Source organism: Eptatretus burgeri, chromosome 4 (assembly GCF_056783735.1).
Source record: "Eptatretus burgeri isolate ZD-2024b chromosome 4, Ebu_testis_v1, whole genome shotgun sequence".
Classification (NCBI taxonomy): domain Eukaryota; kingdom Metazoa; phylum Chordata; class Myxini; order Myxiniformes; family Myxinidae; genus Eptatretus; species Eptatretus burgeri.
Genome location: NC_140964.1, coordinates 139,684,042 through 139,696,757, shown reverse-complemented (window position 1 = coordinate 139,696,757; position 12,716 = coordinate 139,684,042).

Sequence of the window (12,716 nt, the reverse complement as noted above, 5' to 3'; positions counted from 1 at the left end):
CACACAACTTGACTGAGCTTGAACAGTTTTGTGCAGAATGGGCAAATATTGCCCAACCAAGGTGTGAAAAATTAGTAGAGACCGATCCCAACAGACTCTCAGCTGTAATTGCTGTCAAAGGTGCTTCCACCAAGTATTAACTCTGGGGGGGGGGGGGGGGGGGAAGGGGTGGACACTTATCCAACCAAGATGTTCTCGTTTTGTATTTTTAATTAATTTTCTGAAATTTGTATAATTTGTTTTTAACTTGGATGTTGTGGATTACGATGTGTAAGTAAAAGTGGAAAAATTCTGATTTAATGGAACTTAATTCCAGGTTATAAGGCAACAAAAGGTGAAAATTTTGAAAGGGGGTGTAAACTTTCTATAGGCATAATATGTATATATATATATATATATATATAATATATATATATATATATATATATATATATATATATATATATATTTATGTATGTGTATATAATGAGCTGTTGACTTGTCGGCTGTGTTCCGCTGAATGCGCCATTGAGGAGAGCGTGTGCACTGCCAGCAATCAGCAGAGTAGCGGCTCTGACCTGGCACCATCTCAGCCAAAAAGGCTGCCTTGGTGAGATTTGGGTGGATTTTTGGACCAGAACAAACAAAGTTCCATTACAAGGAAACGACTGTAGGAAACATTAAAAGGGAAAAACAAGAAATGTATAAAAATGTTAAACAGTTAACATCACTTTGAGATGACAACTTTAAAATCGATGAAGTCTGTAAACCTGCAAGGCTTATCGAAAAAACGAAATCGTTATCTTATCTATGCTCTTCTGCATTATTTCACCATAAAAAATTGTCAGGTTATCCTGATGTTGATTAACAGTGCGACTACCTTTTTAACGGCACCAAACGATTGACCGTATCCTTGCTCTTCGTGTCCTCACCGAACGCAGACGAGAGTTTCGGCAGGGGCTGCTTGCAGCCTATGTTGATCTCTGTAAAGCGTTCGATTCAGTGAATCAGGATGCCCTCTGGAGGATCCTTGGTCTTCGTGGGGTGCCACCAAAACTGATCGATCTGATGTCTGAACTCTACTCTGGTACTGAGAGTGCTGTGAAGTGTGGTGGTACCATCTCTGACTTATTTCCAGTTGTTACTGGAGTTTGTCAGGGGTGTGTACTGGCCCTCACACTTTTCAGCACTTGTACGGACTGGATTCTGTGGAGGATGTCGGAGAGATCAAGTTGCGGTGCATCGTTTGGGAATGTCAAGATCTCTGACCTTGATTTCGCAGATGATGCAGTCATCTTTGCGGAGACTTTAGATATAATTTTGGGAGCCCTCGAGGTGCTGAATGAGGAGTCGGAGCCACTGGGGTTACGGGTTTCCTTGGTCAAAACTAAGATCTCGGCTTTCAATGACATCTTGGATGCTGCTGTCCTGTCTGTGTCTGTTTGGGGTGAGGATGTTGAGGTCGTGGAGAGATTCACTTACCTTGGCAGTGATATTCATGTCTCTGCTGGCTGTGAGTCAGAGGTCAAGCAACATCTGGGTCACACCTGGGGAGTCATGGATTCACTGGATCATGGGGTGTGGTGCTGCCGGTACCTGTGCGGGAGGACGAAAGGCCGAGTCTTCAGGTCCTTGGTATTTCCAGTCTTGCTCTCCAGATGTGAGACTTGGACTTTGACCAGGGATCTGAGACGGAGACCTAATTCCTTTGGTAACAGGTCTCTTCAGAGAATCCTTGGCTATTGCTGGTCGGACTTTGTGACCAACGAGCAGTTGCTGAGAGACTCAAATGTGGTTTGTTATCTGCATAGTCCATGAGCGTCAGCTGAGACTGTATAGACATGTGGCTCATTTTCCTGACATTGATCCTGCTCACCAGATTCTCTCAGCGAGGGAGTCTCGTGAGTAGAGGAGGCCAATGGGCCGACCACGTGCCTCATGGTTGCAACAGATTGATCGGCATCTCAAGGAGATGGAGATGGGCCTGGCATCTGCCTGGGGGATGACCAGACGGAGGCCCCTGGAGTACCGGCGGAAAGTGGACGCAGCGACACGCTGCTCCTGGCGCATGCTCCCATACCTGACCTGCCAGTTATTCCGACATTGTTGTGGTTTTTATTTGGTCAATGATGGAGTCAAGAACACCTGTTGAAGCCCTTACGATGTCCTTCAGTCAGTCCGTGGATCTGTTAGCATTTTTCCTTTTTCCTCTACTCCTCCGAGGCAGTTCTACGAATCGTTTCAAAACTCTGCATGATAATTCATGATGTCAATGCACAAGAATTGATGGATCCCTTTAAAAAACAAAATTCCATCCAGGAGGTGAGATAATTATCAAATTAACTCAATATGTCATCTGTTTGTTTGGCCATCACATATCGTAAGATTGTGAATTAAATTAATTTTTCCACCATTTCACCAGACTGAATTCAAAAATAAAAACAGGACCACGGGTCCTGAAGCTCACCTGGATCAGGAGCAACAGTCAATGACGTCATAAAATATGGAAATGGTGTTCATGCGCAGAATGTGGTCACGTGATTGGTTTAATGGAAATCCTGACGTCGATGCTGATTACAGCGATTACTGAGAGTCTGAGCTACTGAAGCAGCTTCCTGAACAAGGGCTGCACTTGGTGGTTTGCCATTGCCTTCCCAACAGTAGCTCAGGCAAGAATTTGTAATTTGGCCACAGTGCTTGCGATAGCTCACCCATTCTTCATGAAGGACACCATGGGGGTTTCTAACATTCATCTCATGTCAGAAGACAGGACCTCCAGTTGAATGTCCATCGGAGAGACGAAACACACACATTGATGATCCACGCAGTCTGTGAAACACCAGGATGACATTTTAGAGTTGAGTCAGGATTCAAACCCAAGCTGAACAGCTTGGACGCGAATGCGCAGACCTCGAGGTCATTCTGTCAACCGAGGTCGTGTAAATAAAAACCTACCGGTGTCTCTGGGCGGTGTAAATGAAATTAGGTCGACAATGATAACCTTTAAAAGAGTGAAAATGTGAATTTTGGAGCCATTTTACCCCACGTTCACCATTGGACTTTTTGTTCAGAACATCCACAATCAGAAGTCAGTGTGTCTCAGTGCATCAGTCAGTCAGTGTGTGTGTGTCTCCTCCATAACTCCAAAACCACGACTCAATCAAGTACAACCCCCACCCCCAATTCTCCACAAGTCCCACTGCCAAACGCAAGTCGAGAACCCCCTCCCCCCCCCTCACTTACCTCCTCCCAAACCTCCTCCCCACTTCCCCCTCCTCTCTTCCCCATCCTGCTTGTTCCCACTCCCCCACCCAGAGTGCACAGACACGTTTGGTGAAGAGTCGATCTCCCCATCCCTTCCTTGGCTCCCCCACCCCTCCTCAACTCCCCCTTCCTCAAAGCCCCTCCTCGCTCCCCCTCTGTCTTTCTCCCCCCAAACTCAATATTCTTGTCAGCGAAATGACAGGTTGTACAGTGTGTTCCAAAAAGACCCGGACAACTTTTGTTGTTAACATATTTAGAACCACAAATGATACAATGATACCCTTTAGTTTATATGATACAGAAACTCATAAAGTTTTGTGCACGCCATCATTACACTTCAATGTGAGCTCCGTTTGTCGCATGCAGGACCTCAAGGCGGGACTCAAGTTCTTGCCATGTTTGGCTCAGCATGTTTGCATCCACCAGTGCACATGCAGCTGTGATCTGAGAATGAAGATCCTGCTGCAGGTTCGCCACTTTGGTGTTGCAGACACCATCTTTGACAAACCCCCACAGAAAAATATCAAGGGGGGTTATGTCTGATGATCATGGGGGTCAGGCGGTTGGTCCTTCTTGGCCAATCCAGTGACCTGGAAATATGTCATTCAGGACGGCTCGAACGACGAAGGCCCATTGAGGGGGGGTGCCGTCCTGTTGAAAAATGATATCGGGTTGCAGGTCTTCAATCTGCGAGAAGGCAAATCCTTCCAACATGTTCATGCAAATTGTTGAGGTTACTGTCTCCTCCACAAAGAAAAACGGACCCACCAGGTGGCCATGGAGAAGGCCACACCACATATTGACCTTTGGACTGTTGTGTACATATTCAATGACCACAGAAGGGGTTTTCAGAGCCCCAGATCCTCACATTGTGCCAGATGACCTTCCCCGAAACATGAAAGCAAGCTTCGTCTGTGAACATGCCCTTTTTCAGGTAATCTTCATCATCCTCTATATACGACTGAGCATTTCCAATGCAAACTCCTTACGTTTGGGTCTGTCATTTGGTTTGAGTTCCTGCAGAATCTGCACCTTATTGGCACAAAGCCTCAGTATTTTTTTTAAAATTCAAAATCCTGTGTATAGACGTGGTTGGTTGTCCCAGTTCGCTGGATGCACATCGGATTGATTTTCTTGGACTTGGTTGAAATGATTCACGCACTCGTTCAACGTTTTTATTTTTATTTTTGTATCCCTTGTCAAGGCTCGTATGAGAGCGAACACACAACGCACAGCAAGGGGGGGCATGAGACGAGCGGCGGGAGAGGGAAGGACAAAATAGTGGGGAACAGAGACAAAAGGAGATCTGTGGAAGGGAGAGGGATGGGGCGGGGAACACGGGGTATACAAGATGGACATTACAGGGACTTTCAGGAAGGAAAGCAGGGAATTTGAAGGAAGTGGGTTTGGGGTGGATTATCGGGGGTAGAATAGATCAAGGATTTGGATGGGCGAAGATAGGTGGTGGTGAACGGCTGTTTTGAAGACCTGCAGGGAAGAATGGGAATGAAGAGAGTGAGGGAGTTTATTCCAAAGGCGGGGAAAAAGAGGAATGAAGGAGTGAAGGTGAGCAGCGATTCGTGATTTTGGTAGTTTTAACAGAAGGGGGTTGTTGGCGGACCTTGAGCGCCCTGTGAAAATATGGTGGGCACAAATCGCAGACAGAGGAGAGGAGACGGTAGAAGACAGAAAGACTACCGACCTGCCTGCGGTGAGAGAGTGAGAGGCCCAAAGACTCAGACTCATCGTGGGAGATACCAACGATCTAAAATGCCTTGGTTTCCACAGCGTGAAGCCAAGAAAGGTGAGAGGCAGGAGCACCAGCCCAGAGGGGTGAGCAGTACTCCATCAGGCTATGGACGAAAGCTTTGTATGTGGTCAGGAGCTCATGTGGGCCAAGGAAGGACTGTCCACGAAGGAGGATTCCCAGTCAGCGACTGGCTTTGGAGGCGAGGTTTAAAATGTGGTTTTCCCTGGAAAGATCATGGCAGAACGTGAGACCCAGAATCTTGAAAGAAAGGACTTCTTCCAAAGAATTGTTGAGAAAGTTGATGGTGGGGTGGGGGGTGGGGGTTTGAAACTGTCCTTTTGGAGAGACATAGTGAGAATGTGAGATTTGTCCGGATTGAAAGACATGTTCCACGTGTTGGACCAGTTTGTGATTTTATCCAGATCTGCAGTGAGTGAAGATCTGCAGTGAGTGAAGAAGCTGCTGCTTGCCGGTCTGAGGGATGGCAGATGGTACGGCAGAGGGTGGAGTCATCAACAAAGAGATGAAGAGGATTTTCCAGAGAGTCGGAGAGATCATTGATAAAATGTCTGCTGCACTTGTGCTTGATCGACCGGTACCTTTCTGTTTCTGACAACTTCCAGTCTCCAAAACCTCTTGTACCACTCTGATACCAGTCCACGATGGCGGATTCCTTGTACAGAAATTACACTGAACTTGCATGTCGGATCTTGTCTTGCGTCATGGTTCTCCATGGGGACATTTCCGGAAAAAGCAAAATAAATTTGATAATCACAATGAGTAAAAAAGGTTTTCAGTTTTATTAAGTAATGAATCACCACATGATGGCAGGATAGCCGAGAGATATGCACACTCGTGTTAAGCAGTCTTACCTGGGTTTGAATTCCCACCCACGATAAGCTATTATCCCGGTGTTTAACAGGAAGGGTGATTAATTGATGTGTGTGCCGTCTCTCAGATGGACGTTAAACCGGGCGTGACATCTGCCGGAATTCCCCCTCCCCTCTCCTCACTCCCCAACCCCTCTCTCTCTCTCTCTCTCTCTCCCACCCCTCTTCCTCTTTCACTCCCCCCTCTCAATATTCCCATGGCAAAGCGACAGGTTGTATTTGCTTGTATTTAATATCAGAGGCTATTATTCAATTATATCGGATTTTTAAAAAACATCCATCTTTCCAAAAAATTTCCCAATTTAACTCGAGATTTTGACAATTATTTTGGCCAAGAGTTCCGATCGTCAAATATGGAATCAGATTTTGAATATCAACTTTAAATAAGCCCACACAATTCATGATTAAATCTTGCCAGGAGCCAATCAAATTTCACCGAGCCTCGCACAGCCAATCAGCGTTTTAGGCCTGATTTCAATATGTTAATGAGCGCAGATTTTGATGCAGTCAATGCATCTTTGTTCGGCATCAGATATGAAGCTTGTGGCCAAATTTCATCAAAATGATTTGTTTGGTTCAAGCGATCATGTCTGAAGTGTTTACGGACACACTCACACACTGACTGATCTAACTATGGACTCCGTTCGATCGCATACCTCCGCCAGGATGAACAGTTCATATTTTGTATCCCGCCGATTCCTCGTCACACAGCCAACCTGTCCAAGATGTTTAATTTGAGTAAGTCCATAACTTTTTGAGTTATCGTGCTCACACACAAACAAACAGACAAATGAAAAAAAAATCACTGAGAGTGACACTTGGCAAAACAGAACGGCACTCGGTAGAGCGCATACCTCCGCAAGGCTGAACAATTTACATTTTGTATCCCACTGATCGGTCAGATCTGAATGTGGACCTGAACCAAAATCGAATCAGCTTGTTCTCGTCACCGAACAAACTCATCCACCGAGTTTTGTTATAACTCATCCACAACTTTTGGAGATATCGTGCTGTACATAGTTTTTGGTCCCATCTCTCAAAGGTGAAGAATCACTTTGAAAATTTTTGGATCGAGATCTGGATTCGAATCTTCACCAAAATTGAATAAATTCGTCCTTGTCACACACACAACATGTCCACCAAGTTTCATCAGAATCTGTCAACAACTTTTTTGAGATATCATGCAATATCGTTTGTAGCCCCATCTCTCAATGGTGATGAATCACTTTAAAAATGAAATACTTCTCGTGTCCGGATCCGGATCTTCACCAAAATTGAATCGATTCGTACTCGTCACACACCCAAGCTGTCCACCAAGTTTTGTCCGAATCCATCCCTAACTTTTTTGAGATATTGTGCTGTATATCGTTTTTGGCCCGATCTCTCAACGGTGAAGAATCACTTGGAATTATTCACCAAACTTAAAGCGTTGCCGTCCGTGGCCGGTCACATACATACACAAACAATTTCAGAACGATTGCCTGAAAAGTGCGGCCAAAATTCCTAAGACAGACAGACAGACAGACAAACGTGACAAATCAACATACTTGGCAGACATTTTTTTCGCCAAGTAAACAACAACCTTCCAGTCCAGAACCTGCATAGCATGTCAGAGATGCAATATACATCAACACGTCAGATCTCCTCTCAGCACTTTTTCTTCACCAGACGCCAGATTCGATCACGTTCACATGGATCGAGTTGGACCTCTAACCTCCATGAGACAGCAATACATACTTGCTCACATGGACTGATGGTTTTACTCGTTGGCCAGTCGCAATACCAATCCCTGACCAGACAGCAGAGACGGCAGCCAAGCACAAGCATTCATCTCACATTGGGTAGCTGTGTTTGGTGCACCCTCAACAATAACCACATACCTTGGTCATCAGTTTGAATCAGCACTTCACCAAACTGTTTGATCTACTTGGCAGTTGGAGAACCCGAACCACAGCTCATCACCCGTCACCTTACGGGCTCGTGGAACGATTCCATCGACAGTTGAAAACTTATCTAAAAGCCCATGCAAACACAAGATGGATGGAGAGTCTTCCTATCATCTTGCTCGGTATCCAAAATGCAGTTAAGTCCGACCTAGAGTGCTGTGCTACTGAGTTAGTTTTTGGCACAACTCTCAAGTTGCCAGGACAGTTTGTGGCACCGAGTCAGTTTAATCACGATTTGGATCCTAGCAACGATGTACATAGACTACGGATGCACATAAGAACCCTGAATTCTACACCTACCAGGTCACATCACAGGCAAACCCAAACCAATTCAGACATTCAGAGTTGTACTCAAGTGTTTGTGTGACAAGACGTGGTGAGGAAGCCACTTCAACCCCCATATGACGGACCATTTGAAATCATCCATCCGCTACGCTTAAAAATCTTGGGGTGACAAGATTTTTAACATGACAGGGTGATTATTATTTTTTTTTTTTTCAATTTGAGAAACTGAAATAAGTCCCACACACTAAAAACGATATCAGTTGGGAACATAATATTTTGCGTAAATGTAGCCTTATGTTGCAGAAAGGCGTGACGTCATCCACACAATTGAGCTCGTTGTGCTCAACATCTCGGAGATTTCTTTTGGGGCTTGCTTCCATTCTTTCCCGCACTTTATCCACTTTCTCTGGTGGAACAACACTCGGCTGGCGCATGTGCTTTTTAACTTTCGTGCAGCCTATTTCTCTGAACTGCTTCACCAGTTTCCATAATCACTAATTTCAAAGGTTTCGTACGGCCTTCGGAGCAACTTTTAAATGCAATTTGACATTCCCGAAAGGATGAATTCTTGATGTAATGTTCGACCAGAAACGCGCGTTCTTCGGTTCTTCCACAGTGAGCACCATCTGGTGAGTGAAACTGCCGGGTCACGTGATAAATCACGTGATGCATGATAACCCTCAGGATCATGTCACGTCTTTCTGTAACATTCAGCTACATTTACGATGCAAAATATTAGGTTCCCAACAGATAATGTTTTTCGTGTATATGGGAATTATTTAGGGTTCAGGAGTAAAATAAAATAAAATAATAATAAAAAAAAAATCACCCCGTACAATGGGAAACATGATAATGTCGCATTGACAGGATGAAGCCTGCTTATGTTGAACAAGACCTGACGACTGCACATACATCACCGACAACCCCTCACTTACGCAACCAGCACCAGCACCAGCACCAGCAGCTGTTCCTCAGGTGCCGGCGGCGAGGAAGACACAGTCCGGCCATCAAGTCCATTGGCCAGCTCGTGTTGTACAGTTTTTTGGAACTTCAAACTCTGGGACTGTTCATCGTTTTACACAGCAATTTCTACACCTTTATGATCGACTACTTTCTTCCGATGTTGACAAATTCTGGTCACTAGCAATCGAGATGTGGTGGAATTTTCATCGGTGCCAACTTGTTCGTACATACTTTTACATCATGATGTTTGTTCCATTTACTTGTCCAACCAATTGGCGGAGCATAGACGTGGTTTTTATCTGGTTTCCAACCAATCATTTTGCCACACACTTCACTATCGGGCTCTATGACCTCCCCTCAAGGGACTAGAAAAAAAAGAAAAGGAAGGCTTCATCAGGAATGTCAGGATGCCTTCCTGCCTGGCGGCTCGTTAAATACACCGTCGTAGAAATGACTCACCGACTTGCGTTTCACTCGAGTTAAACCGCATTGGCGCCCTTCCTTCAGCGGCGCTTCTCTCTCTTCACTCGCAAAACTTCGTACCACTTGTCGCAGTCACAGCCCTATCTTCAGTGGGCCTTTTCTCTTTTCACCTGCATGACGAATATCATCAAACCTTTGAGTGAGAAGCTTATTTTCATGGACACGGGTCATTTATGATTTTGTGGACCCGATGCCGAATTGGCCCAGTGGTGAGACACCATTTCTTGCTTCTTGTTGAACTTGTGACAGTATTCACCCATACTCAAGTTTAATAGCTTATGGGACACCACTCAGACTGGATGGTGTCATCAACCTTTAGCGGTGAGTCAAAGCCAAGAACTCGATTTTCCATACGTATATGGACAGATGATCGGTCAGTCGGAGTTCATTTTAATGTTCCCCATCTCAGACCTTGTTGGAGGGGTGTAGGACAAAAAAGAAGATGAGAGGAAAGAAGTAGCACTTTGAGCCGGATTGATTTTAATGAATGATATTTTCTTTTATTGGTCGATTTGAGAAGAGAGTGAAGGAAGGGATACGAGTTAGCGTGAAAAGGAAAGGTTCGGGGTGGAGGAGTAGAGGTGTCAAAAACACATGGACAATGAAGAATAATAATAAATAAATAAAATGAACGAGTTCCCAATTAAGGAACTTAGATCGAGTGTTGGCTTAACGGTTAAGGTGGCTGGCTTAAGATATTTGGGTCCTGAGTTTGAGCTCCGTTGAAATAACATCAGGTGGGTTGACTGAGCCGATCATCCTTCCGAGGTCGGCAAAATGAGTATCAGCTTACTGCGGTAACAAGGCATTTGAGTATCCTGTGTTGAAGTGGCAACCTGTCCAGGACTGAAGGTGACTCCTTAGGGCCCTGTCACACCTTGACGTTTTAGCCAGCAATGGCAACGTATAAAAATGTATGTAAAACGTTGGCGTACGCTGAAATTTTGATGTTTTTTTTTTTTAAGTTTTGGACGTATTCATAACGAGTTGGACATATGCAGAACATATTAGTAACGTATACAGAACGTTTTAATCACATAAAGATAACTTAGACTGCCGTAGATAACTTAGATAACTTAGACATAAAAAGCTGCCGCTCGCCGATTTAAATCCTAATCGCCTGAGAATTGGAAGTGTCAACCATCGCAGTCTCACCTTGACGATTTAGCCAGCCTATACCGACCTCTGAAAAATTTGTCTAAAACGCTGGCACACGTCGAATACGTGATGGGTAGGTTGTGTATACGTTAAGAGCACGCTGAAAAACACTGCCATACATCGTAATACGCCTTGTATGTCGTAAAATTTCAAGCATGCTGAAAATTTTACTACGTACTCGCCGTATGGCTCACACGTATGAGCGTATGGTTCTGCTATGCTGGGAATAAGTTGTAGGCACGATATGCGATCGTTGACACACGTCGACACAAGTTCCTTGTAAGTTACTCATAAGTCGAAACACGTCGAGCTAATGTTTAGCATACCCGGAACTTATTTTCTCCGTCAAGGCACATTTTCTTTTTTTCTCCTTGGCTCCGTGAAGGCATGTGACGAAATATCTGAAGTTGTTGTTGTTGTTGTTTTTTTTAATAGTCTATCACGAATTTTAAAATATATTTGGACATTTGCTTTTAAGTTTCGACGTCGACGTGACAATATCCTCAAACAGAAAACATTCACAGAGGAGGAACTAAGAATAAGACGAGCAAACTGAAGAGGCAACAGGACGTGACATAACAGCACGTGACGGAATGTCGGAAGTTGGTGTTAGTTTTTTTTTTAACGCTGCTAATACGCCATTATACGGTAGCTGTAAATTTGAAACACGTTCAATAAGTTATGTGGTCGTCCGGAAGACGTCAATCAAATACGTCTACATACGTCAATATGCGTTGGAGGTACGTTACTCATAGATTCAAAGCATGTTACTCAGGTTAGAAATAAGTTTTGGGTATGCTAAGCATGACCTCGACGTGTTTCGACTTATGAGAAACTTACAAGTAGCGTGTGTCGACGTGTGTCAACGATCGCATAACGTGCCTCGACGTGTGTCAACGATCGTGTAACGTGCCTACAACACGTTACTCATAGGTTATAAATAAGTTTCGGGTACGCTAATCATTACCTCGACGTGTTTCGACTTATGAGTAACTTACAAGTAACGTGTGTCAACCATCGCATAACATGCCTACAACTTATTCCCAGCGTATGCGGAACGTGCGAGCCATACGCCAGCATACGTTGTAAAATTTCAAGCATGCTAAAATTTGCGGACAACCGCAAAGTACAACGATTAAAGTCAGTGTACTACGACGTATGGCAGTTTTTTTCAGCGTGCTCTTAACGTATACACAACTTACCCATAACGTATTTGACGTGTGCCAGCGTTTTAGACAAATTTTTCATAAATCGGCATACGCTGGCTAAATCGTCAAGGTGTGACAGCCCCTTTAGCAAAGTGAAACTGCCTCTGCAGCCATATACACCTCACGGCGTGAAAGGAATGGCTATTGCAATTATTATAATGAACTTCAGTGCAGGAGAATGGCAGGCCATTCGGCCCATCAAACCTACGCTATTGTTACCAACCTGTAGTTGTTTGTCCGTGCTCTCACCTTTTAAATTCCGAGAGTCAAGCTGTCATCATTTATTAAGTCTTTGATATGACTTGGATTAGGATTTGAACAACCAACCTCTCAGACTTCAAGTGGACCTTGTGATGAAATTAAATGAACCATCAAACCATGCGGTAAGAATTCTTCTTTTTTTTGTTTGATGCTTCATTTACAGGGTGGTTCAGATGTCTTGTGACCCCCAACATCATAACATGTCATCTCAATCCATCACATCACATCTCATATGACATCGCAATACATCACATGTCATTTTCTCACATCTCATCAAGTGTCACATCTCATCTTATGTCTGTATCCATCTTGTTCACCCCCTGCGTCCTTCCTCCCCTAACCCTCATCCGCATCCCTTTTTAGTCCGTCTCCGTCTATTTTGCCTCTCGGCCTTGCTGTTGGTGAACCCCCCCCCCCCCCCCACACCTCTCTTTAAACTGTTGATTTTGTTCTGATGTATCCTAATACATTCTATGTTCTAGCTCTTCTTCGAGCCTTGACTTTGTTTTTTTTTAAAAAAACCCTCTTC